Source organism: Delphinus delphis, chromosome 9, assembly GCF_949987515.2.
Source record: "Delphinus delphis chromosome 9, mDelDel1.2, whole genome shotgun sequence".
NCBI classification, from domain to species: Eukaryota; Metazoa; Chordata; class Mammalia; order Artiodactyla; family Delphinidae; genus Delphinus; species Delphinus delphis.
In genome coordinates, this window is record NC_082691.1 from 95,438,544 (window position 1) to 95,465,814 (window position 27,271).

Sequence of the window (27,271 nt, forward strand, 5' to 3'; positions counted from 1 at the left end):
GCAGCAGGCTTCACTCCACCTCACACTAGCCAGCATCCTTTCCAAACGGACCTCCTATTTATACCCTCCCCCCAACCCATCTTGTCTTCCTCCTGCCAACCTCTCTCCTGTCTTCTGGACTTTTCACCCTTAGACTTTCCTCTCCCTGGTTACGGTCTCACATCCCCTCTCAGCGTTGATGACTGGTGCCCCCTGTTTGTTCACGATGCGTGCCTGTCCCTTCACGTTCATTCAAGACTCTGAGCCACGGCCCCCCCAGACTCCAACTCGGCAAACTGGAGCCAACGGTTCGGGACAAGCCCCCTGGAGTACGTTTTAGGACCCACTGTACTTGTCGAGTAATTTTTTTTTTTTTAACGTTCAGGCAATGCTTTATTTAAATCACCAAAAATAAGGTTTTATAGGAAAGGAACTGTAACAAGCACACGTACAGCTGCAAATTTTCTTTTGCCATCAATATCCACTCCCTCTAAAATATTCTGGGACGACTTTTCAGTTTCCAAGCACAACTGATGTTTTATTGCTCAGCTCATCACAAGAATGAAAACGGTTTGCAAAACAATTTTGTTTAATGCTAACAAATAACTAAAAAATGCGGTTATTGCTAACAAGTAACTCCGTCTACTGAGACAGCCCAACCTACACACACTTCGGTGAACATTTCACTGTGAACACAACTGCTCTTTTCCCACCGTCACAGATGACAGGTACCGTGGCAAGGGTCAGATGCTGGAGGCCGTTCAGGCACCTAGGAAGTAATCCTTAACAGAAATAACTACGGTAGGTAAGCAGCTCAAACAAACGGGCCCACCTCTGCCACACCTGCCCCAAAGGGGGTGTCGCATTGGCTCTGCCTCTAAGGAAGGCCCACCAACTCCCTAGTTCTTTACTGGGAACCGAGAGCGCAAAGCCAGATAGAGAAGCTGTTCTTCCAGAACCATCAAAGCCTTAATAAATCGCCCTGGGGTTCTTCGTGCTGTCGTGCGCCTCACAGGCAGCAACATAGGCAGACTCTGGGAAAAAGTCATGGTATTCTGCTAAAAATCTCAGAAAGCGATCAAAGTGCTTCAGTAAAGCCTTCAGATTCTTCTCAGAAGAGGACATCTTTCCAAGGATTTCTGGAAGTTTCACGAATGATCGCAGTAAGTGTTGTGCCCCATAAATGTAAGAGGGTGGGGGCGGCTGGTCCCCTAGGGGGTAACTGTCGGGTACAAGTTTCCAGGAGAGGACCTCATTTATTTCATTAGTTCTTCTGCCTTCAAAGCCAGCAAACACCGCACTCCCTTCCTTGCGCGGGGTCAGAGGAACAGGTGAGGATGATCTGCTGCGAACAGGTGTCTTCTCTTCCAGGTGAGGATGATCTGCTGCGAACAGGTGTCTTCTCTTCCAGGTGCAGGCACAGCCTGGGCATGCTGGCAGACGTGTCCTGCTGCCGGCGCTTGGGCTGAGGCGAGGCGCTGCTCTCAGACAGCCTGTCGCGATTGGCTAAGTGGCGTGTGGACCGCCTCCGAGACTGCAAGGCTTCCGGCTCGGCTTTGCGCCTTTTGGGGGTGGCCGGTTCGCCTGTGGTTCGCTGACTCTCTGTGGACTGTGGTGTGGATGGATTCAACAAAGGTGGGCTCGGAGAGACATCGTCCTGGTTCCCATTAGTGTTTGTGGTACTTTCCTGAATCGGAGGAAAAAATTTGGACGAAGTCACCTTTTTATTACTGAACTTGTTCATATGGATAGAGCAAAACCAACGGGAGAGTGTAATCGGAGGTTATTCTTTTTTGTTTTGTTTTTTTAAATATATATTTTTTTAATTAATTAATTTATTTTATTTATCGATTTCTGGCTGTGTTGGGTCTTCGTTGCTGCACGCGGGCTTTCTCTAGTCGCTGTGAGTGGGGGCTACTCTTCATTGCAGTGCGCAGGCTTCTCACTGCGGTGGCTTCTCTTGTTGCGGAGCGCGGGCTCAGTAGTTGTGGCGCACGGGCTTAGTTGTTCCGTGGCATGTGGGATCTTCCCGGACCAGGGCTCGAACCCATGTCCCCTGCATTGGCAGGCGGATTCTTAACCACTGCACCACCAGGGAAGCCCCTCAAAGGTTATTCTTAATCCATCTACAATCTCCTTACAAAGGTCAACGTTCTTTTCTGCTGGGATATCTTGCACATTCATGTTGGCGTGTGGCATAGCATAATGGTGACGCGGCCTCTCACTGGCTGAAAAGGCTGCACTGATAGCAAAATGCTTCACGTACGATTCCAAAATAGTTATGATGTTGGTCTGGCACGGAAGTTTCACTAACCGTTTCCTCCTGTTGATATAGTAACGATCGTCCTCAAGCTTCTTCTTCAGAACTTCAGGGGTTTCTATAGTTTTGTTCTTTCTTCCATTTCCTTTTTTGCGTGCAGCTCTGGTTCTTCCTTCACTTCAGTCTTTTCTTCAATATCACTTTCTTCACTTATTTCTTCATCTTTTTCTTCACTACTGTCATCAGAGGAACTGCTGACTGAGTTTTCAACATTTTCATTTTTTCTTCAGCAGGGAGGCTTTTTAAGAGAGTCCACACCAGGCAGCCTGCAGCGCTTCCTCTCTTCCTGTGCTTCTCTGGCGAGCTACAGCTTTTCTTGCCAATTTACGCTGCAATCTCTGATTTTCATCGGTGTCACGAAGGACATGATCTTCAGCTGCCCATCTATCCCAGCTTCTGTTCCAACATTAAAATGGATCAGATATTCCGGGATCGTTCTGCCTTTTTCATCTTTCCCAACGATAACATCGACCATCTTGGCAGCCATCCAGCACTCGCGCCTTGGTGGGGTCAGGCTCGAAGCACAGCACTTCCTCCCCTGAGTGGAATTTAAATTTCATGCCCTCGCTGCCACTCGTTTGCTCATCGTGGTGGAGGGCGAGGCTCTGGGGTGGGCGGAGCGCGGGCGGTGGGGGACTCGTTGAGTAATTCTACATTCCAGGTTTTTGTTTACGATACTGCCAAATTAACATAGGTGAAGTTTAAGTTGAATGTAGAATCAACTTTTCTCTGCGTCGGGGTCTTCTGCAGACCAGAGTTTCCTCGGTGTAGGCTCTGTGGAAGCCCTTGCTACAGAACAAAACCTCTCTCGGGCCCAGGAGTCCTGCACCCCGTGACCCAGGGAAACTCAACTTCAGTCAGGAGATAATGAGGTGTCCCATCAAACCAGGCCAGGCGTCGCCTGAGACATTACAAGGCAGGCTGCTCAAGGCCTTGGTTGGCCATTTAGTGCGTGCTTTGCACCAGGCCACACACTGCCTATACTCGACAGTCTGGGGTCCCCGATGTGTCCTCAGTTTCCCTTACTCATTCCTGGTGAGCATTCTCACTGGCAAGAGATCCTGTTCCTCTCATTCAAGTCATTCATGCTGTAGGTTTTATAGGTCAGATTTCTGTTAAGATGTCAAATAGCAGGTATAAAAAGCCGTTGTGTCCACACAATAATCCTCTAGAGACTTGGAAGCCATCTGAAAGACCCCTCCTTGTTACACATCTTTCTCTCTCCACATCCATCTTCTCAGTTCTCCTGGCTGAGTTATTCCTATGCATTTTGGCTTCTCTTCCTACCCCAGAAAATGACTCTTAAAAAAAAAACATAACTGGGAATGCAGACGGGGGTGACGGTACCACCACCACGGTTTTTTGTAGCGATGATTCTGATCATCAGTGTCTTGGGACATGTCAAGCTTCTCAAGAGAATGAAAAAGTGGGGATGAAGAATGGGACAGAGGGATGGACAGAGTATGGACCTGAATATTCCCTTATGGTTCACTGGCCTTTACAAGGGGCGGTGACAGAGGGAGGACACAGAGGGAAACAGCAAACTGGGGCAAGCAGACCGGCCGGCAGCAAGAACTGGAGCGAAGAATGATGCAAGAGGACGACGTGTCAGGCAGCGAAAGGTCTGCGAAGACTCGAAGAGAGGCCAGAGACGCATCAGGAAGGAATCTAGGCTGAGCGTGCCCTGAACCCAGGTCTCTAAGGAAGGAGCAGATGGGGTGGGATGGCACAAAGACCTTTAGCTCCTCCCCAAGGGGGGGGGCAAGATGAAACCAATGCAGGGAATGGAGTCTTGTTGCCATGAGCTTCATGGCTGCCCCCAAATCAGCAATAGCACAGGCGGCAAGAAGACAAAGACAACTCGAATCATTCATCGTATTCACGCTTCACTCATTCATTCAGGAAAATATGGCTGACAGCGTTTGGTACTACCAGCGCTCTAGGAATACAGTGGTGAACAAAACAGACCCAGAACTTACAGGCAAATTGGGAAAACAGACAACAGAGAAGTTTTAAAATGACAAACTATGACCAAGTGCTATGAAGGCAATGAAAGGGGCATGACAGAGACTGGGGGGGAAGGCAAGGGACTCACCCATGTAAGGTCCCATCCGCCGCCCAAGTCCAGATGCAGGATTCGGCCGTGGCAGTCGCACCCGGTGGACAACAGCGCAAGTGCAATAGGTTGAAAGGAGCAAAGAGGTCCCTCTCACGCTTCCTGCGGGTGCAGTTGCCAAACCCGGGACCTGTGGGGCAGACCAGAGTAGACAGAATCAACACAACACCAGGGTGGAGACAACTCACCCTGCTCGGGCCCCTTTCTCTGTACTCCCTTCGTCCTGCTATCCAGGCACTCCTGGCTGGAAGATCTGAACCCAAAACGCACTGGGAAAAGTGGAAGCGTCCAGCTCTCCTCAGTGCTGACGCTGTGCTCCAGCAGGCTTGAATACAGCACGACAGCAGGTCTGAAGGAGCAGCTGCCTCCCCTGGGGACTTGGGAGCATCCTCAGTTTGGGAGATGTGAGCTCCAGGGTGCAGGCAGGCAACTGCGAGGCCACAGGGGCCTCCCGGGGAGCTGTGACCGCTCTCTCTCCCTCTGCTGTCCCCTCTGGGCACGGGGCTCAGAGCAGCCCAACAGCCCTGCGATCTGGGCTCTGGGGCGAGGCAGAGAGGGAGGAGGGGGAAAAGCAATGGGCACCAGTTGCTTTAGACGCAGACAACTCAGGAGCAAAGACAATGAGCTAAGAAATCTCCACCTCTGGTCAACCCAGAGGGAAAAACTGGATCCAGCTGTCTTCTTTTCTTATAAACTGGGAAAGAGAGAGATGCTGAAGTACTAAAAACATCTCTTTTAGAAAAAAAGGAATCACCAGGACCTGAGCATCAAGATATCGGGGAGGTTTACTCTCCTGCCCAAGAACGATCTTTGGAGCATCTTCTCCCAGGGCTTCAGTTTGCCCACTTAAGCAGGGGGCATGAGTCCTAAATGCAAATGTCTGAGTTGGTACTGGGAGGAGAGGAATCCATGATGAAGGGATCATGGTCATGCTTAGCAGAGAAAAGGTATCAACTGAAACCAGAGTGAGACATTGAGGACGTGCTTACAATTATGAAATAGTAATTATACATGCACACATGTACTATTTATAATTTTGTATATCACATAAGTTTATGAAGAAATGAAAAAATATTGCAAAGACACATTTTAATAGAGGTAGAATTCCATCCTTGTGAAAACCCAAACCAAAGGCATCTTGTACTTCTTTATCAGCAAGACCAGCTTCCCTGACTTCACCAACCCAAGGACACGCATCACCTCTACTGCCTAAGGATCCGGGGAATTACATACTTCTTCTTCCTTGTTCCTGATCTCTCTCACAGCAATAACACCTTTATCATGTGCTTCCCACAGGCACTGTCTCATCTGAGTCACTAAACAACCCCGTGAAGCAGCTGTTATTGGCGTCTTCATTTCCTCGCTGATGGTACAAAGGAAGCCGTTACTCTAGGATGCATCTAGGTGGTAGCACCTGGGTTTGAACCCCAAAGAGCAGAGAACAAGTGATCTTTGATTTGTGTACTTTAGACTTTTGTAGACATGACCTTGCCCACACTCATACCTAACTCACCTTTAACATTGCCAAGTTCATAGATCTGCAGATCTATGAACATTTCAAGTTATCTCATACAGCATCCCGTGCCACGTAACAGTTCAGTTTTGTCTGTGCAATTATTTAAGTATTTTAATGGGAAGATAATAAAAGGAGAACATGGAAAACTGAAAAGTGATGATGCCTGTGATTAAAAAAAAGTATACATCTCATAAATGTAATCAAGTAAAGCCATGTTGAGAAACATTGGGCATAGTAAGGGTGGAGCATTTTTGGCTTCCATCCAAAGCTGCTTGACTCTATGTTCAAAGAAGAAAGAACAAAATTAAATAACATTAAAAAAATCCTGGAATGCATAATGTAACCAGATACATCAGCTGATAGATCAGCTAGAAATAGTTTGAGAGTAGCGGTGTCTTTTTTGGTGGAATTCATCAGTAGAGGTAGAAAGGGAAGAAAACATCACACTAAAGATGTGATGAGATGAACACAGGAAAGGCCAGAAACGTGTCTCATTGGATTCAGTAACTAAGCTAAGCTTACTCTGTCACCAAGTCTCCTCACACGCAGCTAAAGTCCTTCTGTCACCCGAGCAGTGTGTTAACTTCTATTACTTGGGCTAATTGCTATGCAGGTGGAGCCCAGTAAGAAGGAACAGGCGCCTAAGATGGCACATTGTGAAAAGAACACACCACCTACTCCCTAACTTCCCAAGTGTTAGAAATCAGAAGCATAGCTAAGGAGAAGCAGGATTACACTTCCCTGAGACCAGGCAACCAAGTGTGGGGGGGTGTCTAACAGCATTTTATGAAGGGAAATGGGTAGATACGATGGCTGTTAAGGCCACGATGGAAAGATAACACATGGTGCAGAGTGAAGGCGAGATCATGAGTCATGCCCACGGGAAGGCTTCTCTGTGTCTGCTACCCTGCAACCCAAGACTGGAGACCACCCTCAGCCCCACCCTCATATATGGGAAGAGCTACTGAGAAGTCGTTTAGGATTTCCTATTCCATTTCATCACAAAATCAGGGTAGTTTTCAATCCTGGTACTTAACTTGCACTGGACTTATTTTCTTTCTCCAACTTTCCTCAATTACATCCCTGGTGATACACTTCTCTTATTCCAGGATTCCTTGGACTTTCCTGGAAGAACCAAAAAGGAACCTCCTGTTTTTCCACTATTAGGTTTTTACATATATCCAGAAGATACTGTTTGGTTACCCCTAATATCCCATCCTATGCCTCAAATGAGACAGCTCTGAGTTGCAGGTAATGATGAAATTGTTGATTTCTCATTTGGAATCGTACTTTGGAGTCCACTGTTGAGAATTAGAATTCCAGGCAAGACTTCCCACTCTTGCCTTTTATTCTTCATTCTCCATCCTCTATTCAAAACTCTTCTGTTGGGGCTTCCCTGGTGGTACAGTGGTTGAGAGTCTGCCTGCCGATGAGGGGGACGCGGGTTCGTGCCCCGGTCCGGGAGGGTCCCGCATGCCGCGGAGCGGCTGGGCCCGTGAGCCACGGCCCCTGGGCCTGTGCGTCTGGAGCCTGGGCTCCACGACGGGGGACGCTGCAGCTGTGAGAGGCCCGCGTATCGCAAAAAAAAAACAAAGAAACGAAAAAAACCTTCTGTTTCCATTTGGCTTATCTTCTCTTGGTCCCCTAATCACCCTTTTTGCTCTTTAACTCCCCATAACCTGACATAGAATAGCTCTACCCATCCAAAGATCTGGTTTACAGAGTACGTTCCCCATAGATCTGTGGGAGAAACAGTCCAAGCTTGGTGAACATCTACTTTCATAATAAATTTACATAACAATTCTGGGGGGGAAAAACACAGTACATCTATCTCAAAGGCTGATTCCAGGATAGAGTCCCATGAACATTTGTCTAAGCTCTGGAAGATAAGATCTGAAGGCAGAATTTAAAGGAAATATGACAGACATGCTTCTGTGAGATATCTGTCGTTTTCTACAATTCTCATCCTTTTGCCCAACCTATGGGAAAAATACGTTTTTCATGCTGGAGCTGTAAATACCTCATTAAGTTCATGAGCACTTAAATATGGTCATGGGCACAACTATCATCACTTTAATGTTCAAATGATAAAGTGTAACAAAAATGGAGAGGGTTTTGAAGCCCCAAATCATTTTTTTCTTTATATTTTTTAACATCTTTATTGGAGCATAATTGCTTTACAATGGTGTGTTAGTTTCTGCTTTATAACAAAGTGAATCAGCTATACATATACATATATCCCCATATCTCCTCCCTCTTGCGTCTCCCTCCCACCCTCCCTACCCCACCCCTCTAGGTGGATACAAAGCACCGAGCTGATCTCCCTGTGCTATGCGGCTGCTTCCCACTAGCTCTCTGTTTTACATTTGGTAGTGTATATATGTCCATGCCACTCTCTCACTTCATCCCAGCTTACCCTTCCCCCTCCCCCCCCAAATCATTTATAAGCAATTTTGTAACATATTTTGCTTGTATCTAGAAGCTGTGAGTGATCCATCTGAGGCTAAAGAAATGGTGGTAGAGAGAGAATGAGGTGAGGTGGAGAAATTGCGGGAGTGGGGAATGTTTAAAGAAACTGGGTTTAGAAAGTCATCACAAGGAACACAAGAAGAGCTGAATAAAGTGGAGGTGCTGCGATAATCATCCCACAAGAAAAATATCAAAGATAGAACAAGAGGATAGATGAAGAAATACTACCAAAGAGATTCTGCTTCATGCTAAGGCAAGACATTTGGCAAATCAAATGTAAGTAACTGTTCCGAGTGCCCAGATTCTGAAGAGATGCTGCTCAAAAATCCAAGGAAAAGGGCTTCCCTGGTGGCGCAGTGGTTGAGAGTCCGCCTGCCGATGCAGGGGACACGGGTTCGTGCCCCGGTCCCCGAAGATCCCACATGCCGCGGAGCGGCTGGGCCCGTGAGCCATGGCCGCTGAGCCTGCGCGTCCGGAGCCTGTGCTCCGCAATGGGAGAGGCCGCAACAGTGAGAGGCCCGCGTACCGCAAAAAAAAAAAAAAAAAAAATCCAAGGAAAAGTCTGAGGGCAAAGCTTATGGATGGATTTGCAGCTCCAGCAGGAAAAACGTATTTTTCTCATAGATTTGGGAGGAGGAGGAGAAGGCTAGAAAAAAAGAGAGTGAAAGCAACAGAGAGAGAAATAACATTAACAGGTAAACAAGCTCTTCCTGAGTGTGAGTGATTTCCTGACTTAAAAAAATGACCCCAAACCATGCTAAAGGAAGAATGAAATCAGGGAGTCCACCAGTGATTGTCTGCCTCTTCAAGCTTACACTTAGTAAAGACGAGGCACCTGTAATTAATCTCAACTGTATGTAATCTCTGCTTACATTTTCCTTAAGCTGTTTTGCCTGCGAGCAGATTCTGAGCTTGTTGCACTTCCTGGGGGTTGGTGGATGGTTAGATAAACCGTAAATAAGAGAAACGGAGACAGTCAGGAATTACAGGATATTTGTTTTAGAAAAAGAATATCACCCTCTGATGTCATCCCTCTTCCTACTGTATAGGCAATAGAAAAATGTCCCAAAGCTGATGGGGTGAAAACTCTGCCTGGAAGAGAATCTTGAATTTGGGCCCACTCAAGGAGAGTTTGGTCACTTTCTGGCCTCCTTGGAGGGGAATACTTGGTAGGTGGGTGAATGTGAAACCAAAGGGTAGTTATCAGATCCATTAAACTGTAACTTGCTTAATAAATAATGAGCTGGAACCTGCCTTCACTGATCAAGCTCGCTTTAACTGCTGCTACAAAAGCCTTGCATGTCCTTCAAGCATCATGTAGCCTCAACAATAAGCTGTTTGTCCAAGCTGTTTTCCAGGAACTTGGAGTCAGCTGCGTCCAGTTCAAGTTTGGCCGGTTGAAGCTGGTTGGAACCACTGAGCCTCCAACTGGGCATGCGTGGGTGCCCGTCTCGGTGACCTTTTGACTTTAGAGGGCCAACAATTCCACACTCAGAACATGCTAATGCCACCATTTTCTAAACATGCACACCGTGAAGAATCCTGTAGCTTAGTTGCACCTGCACAGAACGACCATTATGAAACTGAGTCCTAGGACTAGTTTATAATTAAAGCCAATGCTTGGATTTATACTCTTGTTCCTGTCGTTCCTCTTTTGTTCCCTTTTGTCCTAGCCCGTGCCTGTTTGATCACGTTTGCCTAATCCGTAAGGAGTAATGAATGTCAGGTGTCTTGAGACACAGCTTTCTGATAAGCATCCCTGTTTATGTGCTGTTCTGAGTTATCTTTCAGAGTCAAGTTACCTGCACAGATTACGTAGGGTCAGACCTCAGGTCATGGACCAGTAGACCAAAAACACGTAACAGATGAAGAAATAGCACAAGAAGATGACTGATCACTAGCTTTTTTGTTCTTCCCCTTTAAAACCCTTGACACAAAGACCAGAATGGAGTGGATCTGAGCCTCCCACTCCCTCACTTGGCGCCCTGCAATAAAATCCTTACTTTGCTGCAAACTCCTGCTGTCAAGACTGCAGCTCTCTGTGCCACGGGCATGTGAGCCCTTAGCTCGGTTTCCATTATCTCAAATTTTTCTTATTTCTAATCACTCTTCCCCACATTCTCCATGCCTCAGCTCTAGCCCATAAATATCACGAGCCCCTCACCTTCGGGGAGGAAGATTTGAGATTTGTTCTCCTGTCTTCTCACTTGGCTACCTCGTGAATAAACCCTTTCTCTGCTGCAAACCTCGGTGTCTCAGCATTTGACTTGCTGCACGTCGAGCAAATGAAACTCGTCCAGTAACAAGTGTATGGTTGAGAATTCCCTTAGGAATCTGGGGGGCTTGGGGGATGGTGGAGATGGGCCCATAAATGGGTACAATATCTATGCTCTGTCTCTCACGAGACTAATTACTCTCACTTTGTGCGGACTTAGAATCTAAAGAAATAAGTGGAAGCAATGATCTCCTCTGAGATGGAACACACCTTTTTTTTTTTAACTTTTTATTTTATATTGGAGTATAGCCGATTAACAATGTTGTGATAGTTTCAGGGGCACAGCAAAGCGACTCAGCCATACATATACATGTATACGTTCTCCCCCAGACTCCCCTCCCATCCAGGCTGCCACATAACATTGAGCATAGTTCCCTGCGCTATACAGTAGGTCCTTGTTTGTTATCCTTTTTAAATATAGCAGTGATTTTTTTTAACTTAGGAATTTCCCACTTCCTCACCTTGCCTTTCACCTCTTACAGTCCTCAGGCATTCTTTCTCATGCTCACATCACAACAGGTCTTCTTTTGTCCCAATTTCTGAGCTCAGATAGCACTCCTTTTCTCTACCTCCTTTCTATGTGTCCAAACTACCCAAGTCAAGACCAAGATGCATAAGAGTAATGGTAGTCATGGTGTCTAACAAGAGAAAAGAAAAACAGTTTCTTTTAGAAATAATTTGTGCTTTTTTCTTCTGATTACCAAAAGATAGAAATAAAAATTGCCTGTTATCCATCTACCCAAAGAAAATGAGAGTCACCATTTTGGAAAATCATAGCTTTTGAACCAAATTCAAAATGCCAGGTCTGAGAAATCATCCCACAGCCCTGTACACATGCATAGAAGATCTCTTCAGAGAACCAGGAAATTTCCCATCTCTGTCCTCATTCTCTGTTTATTAATCTATTTTTTCCAACTTTCAACATAGGACACTCTTTTTTCTAGGTTCAATTTACTGTTCTTCAGTTTTGCTTAATTACAAGTGTTGTATTAAAAAACAGAATATGTTTTCAGTTCAGTTTTAAGTTTATTTAGCCCTAAGACTTTTTTTGGAAACTTCACCCCATTCTTCCCTGGGGAGGTGTGGTATAAATTAAAGAAGAAACGTACACACTTTTTTAGCAAATTTTTTCCTTTCATGAAATTTGGAATGCCTGTTTATTATTCCTCATTCTTTGATAATTTATTTCGTATTCTTTTGACAGTTCACCTAGCCAGATCGAGAACCATTTTTGGTTGGACTAGGAAAGCAACTCAGAAGATGTTACAGTAAAGAAGTAGCGTTGAAACTCTGCCACAGCTACTACAGATTATAGACTAAATTTCTTATCAACTTCCTCATCTTTCTTGCTGCTACCTCTAAATAAAATGATGCATCTGTAGGGGCCATACCCCCAAGCTTCAGCCTGCCTCACAAAACCCTGTAGTCCCTCTATCTTTCAGGTGCCTGGTTAGAAATAATGAATTGTGGAGTTAGAGAATGGTGGAATAGGACACAATCTGAATGGCCCAGCTAATTGATAGAATTATAATTTATAGACTTGATCTGTAACTTAAATACCCACAGTTCTGAGTTCTTAATGACAACGAGGAAAGCAAGTCATTGGAGTGGAGTTCAGGAAGAAGTCAATGGGGTTGAGACGATCACTAGAGGCCAAGGTGTTGAATGGATTATCCACAGACATACTCATTACCTGGAATGATGGCATAACAGGGAGTGAGAAAGATAATTCCCAGCCAGAAGCCCAAGTCTTCGCTGATGTCTGGGAGAGCAACAGGTTACAGGGAGGAGTGATAAAGGAGAATATAATGAATGAAATTAGCCCCAAAGTAGCAGAGATAATCAAATTTAAAAGACTAAACTCAGACATCATCTTTTCCAAGAAGAAAGCACCGACTCCACCTCCACTTATGGCACTAAATGAATCTTTGAATGTCTGCATAGCACTCTGTGAAAATTTCTACTGTATTATATGCCAAGTGGTGTCCATTAGGTTACATCTCTCTTAATTATGATCTTTCCTGGTAACTCGTACATAGAAGGCGCTGACTAAAAATTTGTTAAATTGAACTCTTCTACTATACTGTACTGCCTCCATCTAGTGTGATTAACGTTCACGCCTCACCTATTCCATGATGCTCAACCTAATTAGAATTAGCAGAGAGAATGTTGGATTGAGCATTATAGGTTATTTATCACTGTAAATGTTAAAAAGCATGAGTGTTAAAGTCGGAGAGCCCTGGGTGGCTTTACAAAGTCAAATCCTGACTTCACAATTTAGGCAACCTCTTTGAGCCTCCATTCCCTTCTCTGTAGAAGTGGAGAAAATAAACACACCACAAGAATGTTGCATACATTAAAAGTAATTTGCACTGTAATACGTATACAATTACCTAACAAGGTGCATTACATACAGTAGGGTTTTCTTTCTCTGTCTCTTTTCCTCTGTTTCCCTCTCTCTCTTCTCACACTCCTGAATTTGAGCGTGGTCATGCGACTTGCTTGGACCAGGCACATATCAATAGAAATGCCGTGACTCAATCATGGTGCACACGTTTAAGAGACTCCATGTTCTATTCCCACATTAACTAAGGAAACATGTAATTGTATTGAGATGCACAAGAAAGGCACCTAGAATCTTGAGCCATATCCGCACAGAAGATAGCTGCCCTGGACTCAGGATAGATTTTGCCTAGTGAGAGACTTTGGGTGTGTTAATCCACTCCTATTTCTATTACGTTTGTTACTAGAGCATCATCTAGCCTATTATGTAATATACCTTTGAACTTTGCCTTCTCTGAAAGCTCCTCTATCCTTTTGGGAAGTAGCCCTATGTTAATTCTTTAGCATGAATAGTAGAGGACAGCTATCGGAAGAATCTTTTGCTGATAGCTATGGTGTTGCAACTGCATCTCTAAATATAATCTTATCTTTCTTAAAGTCCTCCTGTTTCTACTAGCAAAGATGCTAGTAGAAACAGGGCACTGTTACAGAATATTGTTCTATTATGATTATGTTTCTGATTTAGCTTCCTTTTTCTATGAAAAAGAACGAGAACTGATGCTAGCTCCCTGACCAAAAAAATCAACCTGGAAAACACTACAGAAGAACTAAATGGACATATTAGAAATTTACTATTTTAGAAAAAAAAATTTTAATTTCTAAATAAAACAGTATTTATTTCTACTTATTATTTTAATATTGCTGAAATAATTTAATATGTATAGATATTGCATTTATTTCATTAAAATTAACAATTTGTTCATTTAATTAGTATTTATTTAACAATTAGGTTTTTTTAGGCATAAAAAAATAAAGAAACCAAAATAAAAAGCTCAGTAGATGAGCTCATCAGCAGAATGGAGGCAACAGAGGAATGAAGCAGTGAACTGGAAAACAGAACAAAAAAGAAAATGGACAGAAAAAAAATGAACAGAGCTGTGAGACACAGATAAAGCAGTGCTGAAAGGGAAATTTATAGCACTAAAATGTATACACCAGAAAAGAGAAAAAGTCCTAAATCAATCATCTAAGCTCCCACCTTAAGAACATAAAAAAAGAACCTGCTGTATAGCACAGGGAACTCCACTTCACTTCGCTGCACAGTAGAAACTAGCACAACATTGTAAAACAACTATACCCCAATTAAAAGATGTTTTTTGAAAAAAAAAGAAAAAGAAAAAACTAAAAGTTTCATTTCCAGAATAAAGAACTCCTAAAACTCCACAACAAATAGACAAGACAATTAAAAATGAGCACAGGGAGATCAGCTCCGTGCTTTGTGACCGCCTGGAGGGGTGGCATAGGGAGGGTGGGAGGGAGGGAGACGCAAGAGGGAAGAGATACGGGAACATATGTATATGTATAACTGATTCACTTTGTTATAAAGCAGAAACTAACACACCATTGTAAAGCAATTATACTCTAATAAAGAAGTAAAAAAAAAAAAATGAGCACACGACTTGAATAGACTCCGAAGTTTTATATTGTGTGTGGTTCTGAGTAGCATGATGGAAAAAACAAAAAAAGAACCTAGAAAAAGAAAAGTAAAATAAACCCAAAGCAAAAGAAGAAATGAAATAATAAACCAAGAGCATAAATAAATAAAATCGAAAACAGAAAAGCAGTAGAGAACATCAATGAAAAGAAGATCTGGTTCTTTGAAAACATCAATGAAATTGGCAAATTTCTAAAAATGCAGACAATAAAAAGAGAAGACATAATTACCAGTATTAGGAACGACGCAAGAGATATCACTATGGACACTGAAGACTTACAAGGATAATAAGAAAATACTATGAACAACTCTACACACATAAATTTGACAATTTATACAAGATAGACCTCTTCCAAACTAGCACAACTCACACAATATAAAATAGCTGTGAATTCTGAATACCCAATTACTATTAAGGAAGTTGAAGTCATAATTTTAAAACTCTCCAAAAAGAAACTTTCAGGCCCAGAAGGTTTAACTGGATAATTCTACCAAAAATTTAGAGAAGAATTAATATCAGTTCTATACAGCCTCATTCAGAAAGTAGATGGAAAGGGGATATGTCTCAATGCACTCTAGGAAGCTAATATTACCCTAATACTAAAACCAGGTAAAGACAGTGCAAGAAAACCATAAATTAATATCCTTCATGAACATATACTCAAAAATCCCTAACAAAATATTAGCAAAGAGAATTGAGCAATATGTAAAAGGAATTATCAAAATGACCAAGTGGGGATTATTCCAGTGATATCAGAGAGATTCAATATTCAAAAATCAATGTAACCTACCGCATTAACAAGCTAAAAAAGAAAAATTACATCAACCAGTGCAGAAAAAAGCATTTGACAAATTCAACACTCATTTATAATAACTCTCAAAAAAATAGAAACAGAGGGGAAACTACCTCAACCTGATAAAGTGCATCTGCAGGAAAAAAACCTGTAGCTAACATTGTGTTTAATGGTGAAAGACTGAATGCTTTGCCCTTAAGACTGAGAATAAGGCACAGATGTCTGCTCTCATTACTCTTATTCAACATAGCACCAAATACAAGTTCTAACCAATACAAAAAGGCAATAAAAGGCATTTATGTCATAAATGAATAAATTAAAATGCTCTTACTTGCAAATGACATATTTGTCTATGTACAACTCTTAAGAAATCTTCCCCCAAAGCCTACCTAGAACTAAAAAGTGAGTTCAGAGGTTGCAGGATACAAGATAAACATGCAAATATCAATTATATTTTATATGCTAGCAGTGAACACATAGAAGATACTGAAATTTAAAATCTAACACCATGTACAATTTCTTAAAAAAGTAAAATACATAGGTGTAAATCTAACAAAATACATATAGGAATTGTATGCTGAAAACTACATAATACTGATGAAAAGAATCAAAAGATCTAAACAAACAGAAAGACAGGCATGTGAGTGGATGGGAAGTCTCAGCATCGTAAACATGTCAGTTCTTCTCAAATTGGTATACAGATTTAGCACAACTCTTATCAAATTTCCAGCAAGATTTTTTATAGATATCAACAAGATTATTCTAAAATTTACATGGAAATGCAAAGGAATTAGAAAAGCGCAAACAATTCTGGAAAAGAATAAAAAGAATAAACCCAATTTCAAGACTTGTTATATAGTTACAATAATCAAGATTATGTGGTATTGGCATTCAAGTAGACACACAGATAAATGGAACAGAACAGATAACCCAGAAATAGATCCATACAAATATGTCCAACCGATTTTTCACAAAGGTGCAAAAGCAATTTAATGAAGGAAAGATAGCTTTTTCAACTAATAGTGCTGGAGAAATTGGACATTCATAGATTTAAAAAAAACAAAAACAAAAAACCTTTAGAACCCTGACCCAAGTCCCATACCTTGTACAAAAATTTACTCAAAATGGATCATAGACAAATATATAACATAAAACTATAAAACTCATAGAAAAAAAGTATAGGAGAAAATTTTTTCAGGAGCTAGGGCTAGGCATAAAGAGGCCTCAAACTTGACATGGAAAGCAAAATCCATAAAGAGAAAATTGGATAAATTGGACTTCATCGAAATTTATAATTTTACTCTAGAAACTAATCTGTTAAGAGGATGAAAAGTCAAACTCTAGACTAGAAAAAATATTTGCAAACTAAACATCAAAAAAAGGCTATATCTAGAATATATAAAGAGCTCTCAAACCCAACATTAGAAATACAAAAAATCCAATTAGAGAGCTAGCAAAAGACAAGAAAAGGCATTTAATCAAAAAGGATATAAAGATAGAACAAAAAGCACATGAAAAGATGTTCAACATCATTAGCCACTGGGAAAATGGAATCACAATCAGATATAACCCATCATACATTTACTTATCAGAATACCTAAAATAAAAATAGTGACAACACTATATGCTGGTGAGGATGTGGTGAAACTGGATCACCCATACATTGCTGGTGGGAAGGTAAAAAGCTATAGCCATTATTGAATAAAATAAGGGTTACAGCACAAGGGTTACATTATAAGGGTTGAACACAAGCACTGTAATACCACAACAGTTGATCTGATAACCAGGTCACCTACTAAATGACTAACAGGCGTGATGTGTTGGACAAAGGGATGATTCACATCTTGTCAGATGGAGCAAAATTTGCTCACACTACTCAGAACAATGCATAATTTAAAACTTATAAATTGTTTATTTCTGGAATTTTCCACTTAATATTTTTAGACCAACATGTCAACCACATAGGCCATGGGTAACAAATCATAGAAAGCAAAATTGTACGCAGGGGTTGGGGGGCGGTTACTGTATGTTTTTTTAAGATGTTACCATTGGGCGAAACTGGGTTAAAAGTAAATGGGATCTTTCTGTACTATTTCTTATAAATTCTTGTGAATCTGCTATTATCTCAAAATAAAAAATTTTAAAGAATAAATAAAAGCATCTGCACACAAAGCATGATTATGTTTTCCAAGAACACACACAGAAAATAGAAACTGAGCAGATTAAATTGCTTGCTGGTAGGAAAGGTGAGGAAAATGGGAATGAGAAATGAGGGTAAAGGATATACTTTGTTAATAGGTGAAAACGTTTTAAATTTTAAAAAATACTCTTAATTCAGTTGGAGCTCATTAGTTGGTTCATATTCAGTTGGTTCATATTCAGTTGGTTCATATTCAGTTGGTTCAATTCAGTTGGTTCAGCTCATTAGAGGCTGACTTGCCAGTAGTGGACTGTAACACAAGACCTATAACTCTTTATTGAATGCATCCAAAGTCATAAATGATGGGTCACAGCCAAAAAAATATACTTCTATGAGGTTTATACACTATCCGCAGAGTTCCAGATATACTCATAGGTATCACACAATTGGCTCAGATAGGTATGCAAAATACTGTTCCATTTTGGTTCCAGGTGTCAAGTATTTACACAACCACTGATGTAATTCGAGTCACTGTGTCACTACAGAAACCATTAAGTTGGCAAGTTTCCCATGTTTGGGGCAGGATGTTAACTGGCTCATTTTAATTGTTTGGATAATTAATTTGTAAAGGCATACTGCCATTAAAGAACAAAACAGGTTCAGCCTAATAAATATTATTTTTTAAAATTTTTTATTGAAGTATATAGTTGTTTTACAATGTTGTGTTAATGTCTGCTCTACAGCAAAGTGATTTAGTTATACATATATATACATTCTTTTTCATTATGGTTTATCATAGGATAGTGAATATAGTTCCCTGTGCTATATAGTAGGACCTTGTTGTTTATAAACTAATCTTATTATTTTTATGTCTTAGTTCTCTTTTAAATTTTCTGTGAAAGCATTATGTTTAAAGACAGAAGAGGACCACTTTCTGCTAAGGGTTTTTAGTAGATATTTTAAATAAGAAACTATGGGGAAATTCACTCGCAAGCTTCAGATCTGGAATTCCGGGAAGACTTCAGGTTTATCAATGCTTTTCCGCGTTTATGAGAAAACAGAAAGTTTAACAAACTCAGGCCCATTTGATCTTTAAGAATGTATTCAATTAGCAAGCTTCTATTCAGCAACTCTATATGCCAAGAACTACATTAGATACTGGTGAAAAATATAAATCAGACCTAACCTCTATCCTTGAAGAGCTCAAAATCGAGTAAAGAAGACAGGTAAACAGAAAATTATAATTTAATGTGGAAAGGAATAAAGATATGAGCAAAATCCTGGGTGAGCAAAGGTGAGTAAAGAGAGGGTTGTAACTTGTTCTGAGGGAGCCCAGCAGAAGTGATATTCAAACTGTTCTTTAAAAAGAAGTAAGTGTGAGTGACAGAGAGGGAAAGGAAGTGCATTTGAGATAGAGGACAGGTATATGCCAGGCTTGAAGACATGACAGGAAATGGCATCTTTCCCACTTCAGGTTCTAAATCAGAGTCCTAGTTACGGTTCTTCTGGTTGCAATGCAATCTAGGAAAAGACCTCAGCAAGGTGAGAAATCAGGCATCTCTGAGGGCTAGCCATCCTTCCCTCCCTACATCCCCCACGTCACTCTTTTGCTCCTCCAGCTACTCTTTCACCCTCTTCCCTTTCCTGACCAACTTCCTCTGAGTCTCTCTACCTGATAAACCTTCAGGACCATAAACCCGTATAAAGACCACCACGCCCCAACTTATCCTAACTTTCAGGTCAGTCATCCACCACTGGATGACTTAAAACTGCTGAAAGAGAAAATCTAATTGGTCCACTCTGTTTTCAGACATGTCCACTGAACATGGTGGACAGTTCACCCAGCATCTCATATGGATAAAGGAGACATAGTCTCCCTTTCTATCCCTCCTTCAATATTGAGGTGCCTGGTTGATTCTTCTGGGTTCATGTTTCCATACGGAGGGGTGGCATAATTTCAGTGTTTTGCAAGCCTGGCTACATGATACAACCAGTTCTAAGTTGTATTTTAAAATACTGATGCCAAGGCGTTATCCCCAGAAATTCTGATGTCATTAATTGGTCATGGAGTGAGGCTCCCCAGGTGACTCTATTGTGTACTCACATCAAGAACCAGAACCTTAGTGCACCGTGGGAAAGGAGACGATCAGCTTCCTGGGTCAGCGACTAATGATGTCCTTACAACTTTGGTCATCGTCATCAGCCCCGTACCCAGATCCTCTTTGACAACTTCCAGCTGATCATCCCTTAGGCACAGAATTGCCAAAACCAGACAGTATTACCTCGAGGGAAGGAAGCAGCTTATTCCCTCATACTTATATCTCTCCCTTCAGAAACGCAGACATGGCAGATTATAGAATAGGGAATAAGCGAATGGAGAAGACAGGACAGTGTGTGATAGGTTAAATTCTCAGTGGATTTCCTGTACTCTATTAACCGGTGGTGACATTAGCTATGTATATGGCTTACGCAGTGATCCCGGGGCAGCTGAGCTTGACAGGCAGCACCCTTCCTCCCTATGACCTCACCTCCCTCAGTATTTCTCCCTCTTTGGTGCAGAAACAGTTCCTTCAAGGCTCAGTGAGGGACATCTTTTTATCTCACTCTTCCCCAGCCCCTAACATAGTCATTAAGTTAGAGAAACAGTCATCTCTCCGTTTGGATTATCTGCCTGGTTGAAGAATACTATAGGGGGTGGGTATGTTCCCTGGGATGACCCTCTAGGAGTTTGAGAAACAGGTCCTCCTTCAGTAGCTACTGGGGTGACTCAGTCCTGTCCAGGCTATTCCAGGACCAGCAGTCACAAGGTTAATTTTCTGTCCCAAAGATTCATGTCTCCCGAATCACCCAAAAACAACACTGTAGGATTAACCCAATGTCCTAAGTGATTTAGCCCAATGTTTCCTGGCTTGGCCCAGCATCCGGGTATCTATTCTGGTCTTCGACTTCCAGGGTCAACATATGGAAGTGGGGCAAAGCAGCAGAAAGACAGCTCTGGGGGCGCACAGGCATATACAGAACTCACAGACCCATGTGCAGAAAGACACTGACTTCCATTAGAAACATCAATACGCAGGTCCATGCACAGGCACATCAGACTGTGATCACCCACGCTCAGCTAACACGTGAAGTCACACACACACGTACTAGAATATCATTCCCTGCCCCCCCTTCCATGACTCATGATCAACACTTGCACAGATGTGTGTCAGAGGAGGATATGGTGAGCAACTAAAGCTGTCTACTTCTCCTCCTGTCTCACCTCCTTAGCTATTATCCTACACATCCAGGGATGTGAGGCCTTTGCCTATGGAGAAGGAAGTGTAATTCCTTTAGGAGATGACCTAGTCAGTCCCATTGCTCTTCTCTCTACCTAGGGGAAGAAGGGGAGCTCCCCTCCTGGCATAGGAGAAGCCCAAGAGTGAACCCACACGGTGAAGGCAGGAAGTAGGGCTCAGACATTTTGATGAAAAGAAAGTTTTCTTTCTCAAATTCTTATCCCTGCCACTAGAGAAACATTGGCCACGGTGGAGGGCTGAGAATCCTAATTCAATACACTTCTCTCTTTCAGCCTTCTCCTCATATCCCTTTACTTGCCAGAGGGCATCTCTTTCATCCCTCTACTTCCAGGAGTTGGCAGTTGCCATGGTGATGAGAAAGCCTGCGCGCAGGAACGAAGACCCAACGCAGCCATAAATAAATAAATAAAATAAATAAGCACGACGGAGAAAAATAAAGTAAGGCAAAGGGTGAATAGTCTGCAAGTGACCATTTTAAAAAGCTTATGATGGAAGAGCTCCCAGAAAGTGAAACATTTGAGCAGAGTGAGCCAGCCATTCACACACCTAAGGGAGAGGTTGACATGTAGGACGGAGGCCCCGAAGCAAGCGTTTGCTTTTGGATTGTTTAACAAAGAGCAAGAGGCCAAGGCAAACGAAGCAGAGTAAGGAAGAGGAACAGCAATAGGTGTTGAGATTGGAAAATTTTGTAGTGACCAGATCTCCTAGGGCTTCCTAGGCCATGACAGGGGAGGGGAATTGACATTTACTCTACGTATAATGGAAAGCCATCAGGAAAGGGTCTTGTTGCTGTTTTGAGGGGGTAGTACACAATCTGACTTATTTTTTTTAAAGGATCACACTCTGGCTCCTACCCATAGAACAGAATATATGAGGGCAAAAGTGGAAGCAAGGAGAACTGTTAGCAAATGCTGCCCGGGTGACGGGGGCTTAGGGCTTGACGGAGGGGGTAGCATCAGAGATGGGAAATGTGACGGCATTCTAGGTACTTTTAAGGCAGAAACCACAGGATTTGCTGGTCGATTGGATGTGGGTTACAAGAGAAAAAGCACCATCAGTGATGGCTCCAAACCACGTTCAGGACATTCAGAAGCTCGGTTTGTTTGGAACACAGATTCCGTCTATGGCGCGTGCACATCCTGTTGATAACATCCAAGGCTGTTTGCCTGAAGGTGGGGTCCCTGTGTGTGACGGTGTTGGGCAGTAGGAGAAGCACACAAAAATACTTCCCTCATCTCCCTCCCTACATCTCTCAGTCTTGCTTCCACATGGCTTCCTCCAAGGTCAATAAAATCATGGAATAATCACGTCAAACTATTTCCTTAACAAACACTATATGTATTTGAAACGTAAGTACATTAGTCTAAATTTTAAAATGCCAAAGCCCTGCATACCCAGAGATTTTGATTCAGATCTCTAAGATGGGCCTCAATGTTTTTTTTTTTTAACTGCTCACTCAATTCTTACTCACATGGGGATTTGAGAACCTATGGTTTATTAAATTCTAATGCTCCAACTTCATTAGAGCTTCAGGTTAAATTCGTAACTAAAAACTCCTTAAAAACATCATCAGGGAAGAAGGGATTGAACCTCAGGGCAGGGTTATAATATCTTTAGGCTTGTTTTAGACCACGCTGGGAGATGTCCATCTTCCTGGCTATCTTTTTAGCTTTCAGGTTTCCCTCAAGTTGCTGCTCCCTAAGAATATGACCCCCCACCCTAATCTATGTATTTTAGGTTTTCTATATCATTGGTAGCACATCAGAATCTCCTAGAGGTTTTTATCAAAATACCAAATTCCTACGTCATTTTACCGAACTCCCGAATCAAAATCAATGTGTATGGAGTCCAGGAATCTGTTTTATGTTTAAAGATACAACCAGCACAACACTTGCCTACTGGCCATAGTATTAAACAGCTTCTACTCTGGGCGCAGAGTCTGCCAAACGGGTTCTTCGGGACCTGAGCCATTCAGACTTCTCCCTTTCTGAACCCCGAATCCTTCTAATTTGACCTCTGCCCACCTCTCCATGACCCATTTATACCTTAACCTTCTCCAGATTCAACCAGCTAGGTACTTTCCAGGCTCCCATCCCCATAAAGAATGTAGTTTTCTTCATTATCTCATTCACTTCATTCTGAAGTTTTCATTCTTCCATGAACATGGTACCTTGTATAACTCAACGTGAAGAATACAGTTTTTTCAACCTCAGGCACTAAAATCTCTGGTTGATTAAAAATGTGACTACAGGGACTTCCCTGGTGGCACAGTGGTTAAGAATCCGCCTGCCAATGCAGGAGACACGAGTTCAAGTCCTGGTCAGGGAAGATCCCACATGCGGAGCAGCTAAGCCCGTGCACCACAACTACTGAAGTCGGCGCGCCCTACAGCCCCCACACCACACTACTGAAGCCCGCGCACCTAGAGCCCGCGCTCTGCAACAAGAGAAGCCACCGCGGTGAGAAGCCTGCGCATCGCAACGAAGAGTAGCCCCCACTCGCCCGTCACAACTAGAGAGAAGCCCACACATGGCAACGAAGACCCAACACAGCCAAATAAATAAATTTTTTTTAATGTGACTATACAAGCATGTCTAGTAACATCAACTTTGAGGTACTGTATCTCTTCGAGATGATGAAAAAATAATAATTCGAGAGGAATTTGAAGATTGCCAAATGATACACATAAGTATAACGGCCTAAAGAGAGGACAGTGTCAGCCAATCAAAGAATATGGCATCTCTGGCAAGGAGCAACTAGGACTTACATTAAATCCTTCTGACTGTTGCATCACTAACCCAACAGGAACATCATCTGAATTGGAGCTATCATCATTCCAAGGAAAGATCAAAAACACTTAAAATCATCTCAAATCGAAAGGCAATGTTTGACAGTTTAAATTGCTTCCTAATAACTGAAGAGGGAACAGGTGACATACTCAATCTGTGGGGTGGGATGGTACCCTATTCTCACACAACACCAAATATGTAGCATCCTGAAATGTCAATGTCACACTCAGGAAAATATAAGTCCCTGAAGCCAAACAGTTCCTGGACTTAGTCAACAGCTGTATGGAATAAATAAATCTCTGTGGGTTAGGTCGCGTTGAGAATGATGGCCTATCTTCTTCTAGGAAATCTACTGTACAAGAAGAAATCTTGCAAATTCTAACAAAACATTCATAGAAGCACAAACTTCTACAAATAAGGAAGTACTATGATTTTGCTACCTAGGGACAGCTCTGCATTATTCAGGCCTACAAACTCCTCCACAGTCGGAATCCTCTAACCACTATTAAATATTTGACCACACACTCAAATCTGAGAAAGGTTCCAAAAGACCTTGTGCCATAATAACTATTCTGGTTCCAACCTGAGATAAATCCCTTGATATAATTTCCTCATGAAAATTATGGTACATCCATGTGATGAAACTATGAGCTTCCATTAAAAATAGGGATAAGTAACATTTTTGAGTACTTAATATGAAAGGTAAAGAAATTAGTACAGAATCACACTACCAGTTAGAGGCAGAACAAGGCTTTAAACTGAAGTCTGTCTGATTTCAAGACCTGTGTTCTTGACTACTCTGCTACTTTGCTGGATCCCAAATGAATAAGAATATATAACAGCATGGAAAAGACTTATATAGGGATTCCACAATTGAGTGTGTACAAATGGGCAATAATCTTATGATAATGGCCTCATTACTATTGGTCCCTGGGTAAATACAAATAAAAACTACCATCAGATTTCATTGCACACATTACAGAATAGCTAAGGGGGAAAAAAAGTGACAAAATACTGCTGGTGAGGATGTACAGCCACAGAACACATTGCTGTTGGGATGAATACTAGAAAACTTTTTTGGCAATAGCTAAAGTTGAACAACTGGATACCCTTGGAATACTGGATGTTTCATGACCGGTCTATTCCATTCTCAAATACAGTCAATTATGCTGTAACATTTGTTTTGAAAACTTGAATTTTTTCAGTTTGATTGATTTATTGGAAAACAATTTGAGCATAATGAGAATTTCACATTTCCTTGCAGACAGTTTCACCAGCAAGAACCACAAGATGAAGTAGAAACTGCACCCAGGTGAATCAATCCACATAGGAATACACAAAACACACTCACATACCTCAAAGGTCTACCAGCTACCCCAGTTCACTGGGTGTGTTATCTTACAAGGTTGTATTCTATTATGCCTTTGTATTCACAAACTTTTCTATATAAATAAATATACACTCAACATCCCAAACATATCTAAGTGACCTGGCTCAAAATGCCAAGCGATGCAAACTAAAAAAAGACAATACTATTTATATCTGAGAACTTTAAACAGAAATTACCAAATTCTGCAGAAGTGGCTCCTTTTAGTGCTACTAGTTGCTAGTTTGATGACTTCATATATCACTACAATTTCCAAAGCCTTCAGCTCTCAGGTGAAACCATGAATGCAGATTAAAAAAAGCCACAAAAAGCAAGTGTCACTTTCCAGCAGTGACACTAAAGTTAATTGAAGAAGGAGGCTACATAGTGGATCAAAAATTGCAATTTTGATGAAACAGGCATCCATTATAAACCTTAAAAGACCTATAATCCAAAGGCAAAAACAACATGCTCAAGGATTTAAGGGTTTTAAAAGATCAGGAGCCAATACCAAAGCAAGGAAAATGAATCACACCTACCCACCCACATCCAGTGTTACAACTTTCTGTCTGATTTCAGATAATCCTCCTCCCACGATTTCACAATAACTCACAAGCTGCCACCCTCTGATATCTACTTCCACAAGCAAACATCATGTCTTTTTTTAAGGTTGTGTCATATTTACTGTAGTGTTTATATTTATATTTCTTAACCATCTGACATATGTAATATTATACCATTCTTTTATTAGGTTCCTCCCTTTATGTATTACTGACAATGTTTTTGAGTGTTATGCCCTTACTCCCATTTTTCTCATAAGTCTTAAGGGTTTTGTTGTGACATTTTGCATAGCATAGTAATTTTTAGGAATACATGTGTCACAGTATAGTAGCTCTGACTGTATATAGTCAAGATAAATGAGTGGATCTGTGGTAGTGAGTTGTGTCTGGGGCAGAGCTCTGAGCTGGACCTGGGCAGGGCCACAGGGATCTGTAAGTGTTGCAGCTAGTTTCTGGTGTGTACTAAAACCATGTATGAAAAAAAATAACAGTTTTCTTCAAAACAGAAAAAATGGGGAAAAAATCTCAATTGCGCCTCAAGAGTAGAATGAAAAATAATGGTACGTTTATATAATGTAATATTAAACAAGAATGGAAAAGATTTAATTACTGCTAAGTGCAATAATTTACAGAAGTTATGTTGACAGAAAGAAGCCCAGAAGCCAACAAGTGGAGACTGATATAGATAGATAGATAGATAGATAGATAGATAGATAGATTCTATTTATATGAAGCTCAGGAAAAGAAAAAAAAGGTCTTAGGTGATAGAAATAGGAATTTTGGTTTAACGTTGGGGCTATTGACTTGAAGGGGGCACAAATGAGGTTTCTAGTGTACAAGGAATAAACTGTATCTTAATTTGGATGGTGGTTTCAGAGGGGTATTCCTTTGTAAAAAATTCATTAAGCTCTACTTGAAATCTGGGCATTTTATATACGTTATACCTCAATAAAAACGTTTACAGGAAAACTGTTTTCAAAAATATATAAAGAGAATTAAAATACACCACAACAACGGCATACAAAGTTGCAGGTACAGGTAAAGGAATTAAAATTATCTAAGGCTTTGTACTGTTCAGAGAAAGTTGATGTAATTAATATTAGACTCTGTCTTGTTACATATGCATGTTAAAATTTCTAGCATAACCACAAAAACAGTAATAGCCTATATAACATGAAAGCTAATACAGAAGAGATATTGAATAATAAGAAGTGTTATCAATTCTAAAGAAAACAAAAAAGAATGGAAAAGGGAACATAGAGGAGATAGAAAAATATAAATTATATAGTTTGATACTAGTTAAAACCCAAATATATCAATTATTATGCCAGGTGTAAATTAATTAAATGCCTAAATTAGAACACTAATATTTTCAGACTGTATAAGCATTCCAAAACTCAATGACATACTGCTTATTAAAGACATCTCAAATATGAGTATGAAAATACTGAAAATGAAAGTATATAAGAGGACTTAACAGACAATAACTAACCAAATATAGCTTATATCACTATGTTAATATGAGATAGACAGAACTTACAGCCAAAAAATTACTAAAGTAAAAAAATAAAATTTTATTGACAAAAGTTTAGTTCAACAGGAAAATACAACTATCTTGAATGTATATATACCTAATAACACAGGCTCAAAA

At 41.3% G+C, this 27,271-nt stretch overlaps 1 pseudogene; it reads right to left on the bottom strand.

The window, feature by feature from the left end:
• Positions 1-948: 948 nt before the first annotated feature.
• On the bottom strand, positions 949-2,774 carry LOC132430559 (MSL complex subunit 3-like; annotated as a pseudogene).
• Between the last annotated feature and the right edge of the window lie 24,497 nt (positions 2,775-27,271).